A 4,462-nucleotide genomic window follows, 5' to 3' on the forward strand; every position below is an offset into this window, starting at 1 on the left:
TATCTCTCCTCCCTCAGTCCTCTCCAGGAGGGCAGCTAGGTGTTCTGAGGGGCCCAATGACCTCGCAGAGGCAGGATGACTGGGCCTTAGGACTGGCCTGCTGTTCTCTGGACCAGCTGCAGAGTGGCTCTTCTGAACTCCGCCGGGGAATCTTTGGCTTGAGTGGGTCCTGAGCCTTCAGCTGGTGTCTGTTGCTAACATCCTGCAGCTGATCAACTTGTAGTCTATTCTTTGTCAGCCTGGGCAGAGCATGGGCCCCCTCCCCGCTGACTTGGCCTCCCCTTGGCTTTGACTGGCGATTGACCCCACTGAGTTCCTGCCCCATCCTCCATATGGTCTTCTAGCCCTGCAGTCTCTGGCCCCACCCAGACTTTCCCGCAAGGCCACCTCACTCTGTCATAGCAGGCTCTGTGTAGATTCACTTACTCTTCACATCCGTGGCAGCACGTGCCGCCCAAGGGCAGCTCCAGAGCGCACTGTAGACTCTACCCGCACTGCCCTATCACTTCTGTCTCTGAGGAACCCTAATACAGAAGTCTTAATACGAAATTCTTACTTGATATGTGAAAGCAGAAATGTTCTAGCTCAAGTGAACAGAAGTCTAACCTGAATCATAAAAACAGAGTCAGAGCCCCTTAATCAATCCCCAGACTTGAGCTGACATATAGACCCAAAGCCCCTTGAATGAAGGAGAGGCCAGGTCACCTTAAGAAAGGACCCCCAATGCACTGCCAAAAATGTATACTGTTAATGCTTCTCCCAGCCTTCCCCAAAGACACCTATGGCCTTTTACTAGGGCTACTGTGCATTAAGGGAAAGGAAATCATCAGAACTTCCAGGAGCTACTGAACACTAGCTCTGAAATGACCCTACTTCCAAGAGACCTAAAACGTTGCTGTGGTCTATTGGTCAGAATCAAAGCTTATAGAGGGCAGATGATCAATGGAGTCTGTCTCACAGTGGGCTCTGTGGGTCTCGAAAGCCATCCTGTGGTTATTTCTTGAGTTCTGGTGTATACAATTGGAATAGACATACTAGGCAGCTAGTAGAATATCCTCACATCGGCCCCCTGACCTGAGGAGTGGGATTGTGGGAAATGCCAAGTGGAAGCCATTAGAGCTGCCTTTACCAAAGAAAATAGTAAACCAAAAGCAATACCACATTTCTGGAAGGATTGCAGAGATTAATGCCACCATCAAGGGCTTGAAAGATAGAGGGGTCGTGATTCCCACCACATCCCCATTCAACTCACCCCCTGACCTATGCATAAGACAGATGAGTCATGGACAGTAACAAGTGATTATCACAAGCTTAACCAGGTGATGACTGCAACTGCAGCTGGCAAAATAGATGTGGTTTCACTACCTGAGCAGATTAGCGCAATGACGAATTTTCTAGTATGCAGCTATTGATCTGACAAATGCCTTTTTCTCCCTACCAAGTTCATGAGGCCCACCAGAGCAGTTTGCTTTCAGCTGGCAAGGCCAGCAGTACTCCTTCACCATCCTACCTCAGGGGTATATCACCTCTCCGGCCCTGTGCCTCGATTTAGTTCACAGCGATCTTGATTGCCTTTCCTTTCCATAGGATATCACACTGGTTCATTACACTGATGAAATTATGTTGATTGGACCTAGTGAGCAAGAAGTAGCAGCTACTGTAGACTTATTAGAAAGACGTTTGCACGTCAAAGGGTGGGAGTTGAATTAGACAAAGTTCAGGGTCCTTCTATCTCAATGAAATTCCTAGGGGTCCAGTGGTATGGGGCATGTCAAGATAGCCCTTCTAAGTTGAAGGATAAGTTGTTGTATCTAGCCCATCTTACAATCAAAAAGAGATGCAACACCTAGAAGGCCTCTTTGGATTTTAGTGACAACATATTCCTCATTTGTTTGTGTTACTCCAGCCCACCGGCTAGTCCAAAATGGTCCTAGTTTTGAGTGGGGCCCAGAACAAGGAAGGCTCTGCAGAAGATCCACACTGCTGTGCCAGCTGCTCTGCCACGTGGGCCGTGGGATCCAGCAAAGTGGCAGCGGCAGACAGAGACGCTGTTTTGTGCCTTTGACAGGCCCCCATCAGTGAAGTTCAGTGCAGGCCCTTAGGATTTTGCTGCAAAGCCCCACCATCATTCATAGATAACTGCTATCCTTTTGAGAAACAGATCTTGGCCTGCCACCTGGCCTATGTAGAGACTGAACACTTAGCCACAAGCTGCAAAGTTACCAGGCATTCTGAGCTGCCCATCATGAACTGGGCATTATTGGACCCACTAAGCCATGCAGTTGGGCATGCGCAGCTGCACTCCATCATCACACAGAAGCGGTATATACATATTGGGTGTGAGCAGGCCCTGAAAGCACAAGTAAGTTACACGAAGAAGTGGCTCAAATACCCATGTCCCCACTCCTGCCGCACTGCCTTCTCTCTCCCAACCTATACCTGTGGTTTCATAGGAAGTTCAGTTCACAGGGAAGTTACAGAAGAAAAGACTCGGGCCCACTGCATAACACGCAGGCACCATCTCAACGTGAATGGCTATAGCACTACAGTCCTTTTCTGGGACATCCTTGAAGGACAGTGGTAAAGGCAATCCCCCTAGTGGGCAGCACTTCAAGCAGTGTACCTGGTTGTTCACCTTTGCTCAGAAGGAGAGATGGCCAGATGTTACATACTGATTAGTGGGCTGTGTCCAATGCTTTGGCTGGATGGCGGGGGACTTGGAAGGAGCATGAGTGGAACATTTATGACATGGAAATTTGAGGAAGAGGTATGTAGACAGGCCTCGCTGGACAAAAAAACATGAAGACGTTTTTGTCCCATGTGATTTTTCATTATGGGTGACTTCAGTGGAGGAGAATTTCAATAATAAACTGGACAGGATGACATGGTCTATGTATACCAGGAAGCCTCTTTGTCCAGCCAGCCTGTCATTGCCCAGTGGGCTCATGAACAAAATAGCCGTGATGTCAGGGATGGAGGTTATACATAGATTCAGCTGCGTGGACTTCCAGTCACCAAGGTTGGTCTGGCTATAGCTCCTGCTGAATGCTCAACCTGCTAGCAGCAGAGACCACCACAGAGTCCTTGATACGACTCCATTCCCTGGAGTGATCAGCCAGCTAGCTGGCGGCAGGTTGATTATATTAGAACACCTCCGTCATGGAAGGGTAGTATTTTGCTCCTGTTGGAATAGACACTCCAGATATGGATTTGTCTTCCCTGCACAATGCTTCTGCCAAAACTACTATCTATAGACTTACAAAATGCCTTACCCACCATCATGGTATTCCACACAGTATTGCTTCTGATCAAGGAACTCATTTCATAGCAAATGAATTGAGGCAATGACCCAAGCTCATGGAATTCATCGTTCTTGCCATGTTTCCCATCATCCTGAGACATCTAACCTGATAGAACAATGGGATGGCCTTTTGAAGACTCAGTTATAGCACCTGCTAGGTTGTAATAACTTTCAGGCCTGGGGCAAGGTTCCCCGAAAGACCATATATGCTCAGAATCAGCATCCAACGTATATTGTTTTGTCCCATTTCCAGCGCTCATGGGTCCATCAACCAAGGGATGGAAATGGAAGCAGTACTGCTCACTATTACCCTAGTAACCCACTAGCAAAATGTTTGCTTCCTGTTCCCACAACCTTATGCTCTGCAGGCCTATGGATTTTAGTTCTAAGGGAAGAATGCTTTCCCCGGGGGGACAGAGAAATGATTTCATTAAACTGGAAGTTAAGAATGCTGCCCATCACTTTGCCCTCCACATGCCTTTGAACCCACAGGCACAGAAGGGAGTCACTGTGCAGGCTGGGGTAATTGATCCTGACTACTAAGGGGAAATTGGATCACTGTTCCACTCTGGAGGTAGGGAAGACCATGTCTGGAATACAGGAGATCTCCTTTGTTTTAGTGTTATCATGACTTGTGATTAAGATCAATGGAAAACTATAAAAATCCAATCTATGCAGGACTACTAATGATCTAGAACCTTTAGGAATAAAGGCTTGAGTCATTCCACCATGTAAAGAACCATGATCAACTGAGGTGCTTGCTGAAGGCAAAGAGAATACAAAATGGGTAGTAGAAGAAGATAGTTATAAATATCAGCTACAACTTTGTGGCCAGTTATAGAAATGAGGACTGTAATTTGCATGGGTATTTCCTTCTTGTTTTGTTACGAATAATATCTTTGGGTTTTTTTTTCTCTCTTGTATCCCCTACTGTGTAACATAAAATGTATTAACTTTATTAATCATTGTATTCAAGTATTGTTAACTTTATGTCATAGTATTTAAGTTATGGGATACCAAGGAGAAGAACAAACATCACTCAAGGACTTTATTTCCTCTTTTGAGGAAGACAGTAGTACATTATGTGTGCAGGATAGCTGTGTCATGTTAGGCAGAATTATGATATTATTGTCTTTATTTGGAGATTAAGTGTGCTTTAAG

The 4,462-nt window shown here is 46.2% G+C and overlaps 2 pseudogenes; both read left to right on the forward strand.

The window, feature by feature from the left end:
- The first annotated feature begins 737 nt into the window (after positions 1-737).
- On the forward strand, positions 738-2,453 carry LOC144240415 (uncharacterized; annotated as a pseudogene).
- Positions 2,454-2,531: 78 nt separating this feature from the next.
- LOC144240422 (uncharacterized) lies at positions 2,532-4,157 on the forward strand (annotated as a pseudogene).
- The last annotated feature ends 305 nt before the right edge of the window (positions 4,158-4,462 follow it).

The sequence above is a fragment of the Crocuta crocuta genome, unplaced genomic scaffold (genome assembly GCF_008692635.1).
Source record: "Crocuta crocuta isolate KB4526 unplaced genomic scaffold, BGI_CrCroc_1.0 scaffold81, whole genome shotgun sequence".
NCBI lineage: Eukaryota > Metazoa > Chordata > Mammalia > Carnivora > Hyaenidae > Crocuta > Crocuta crocuta.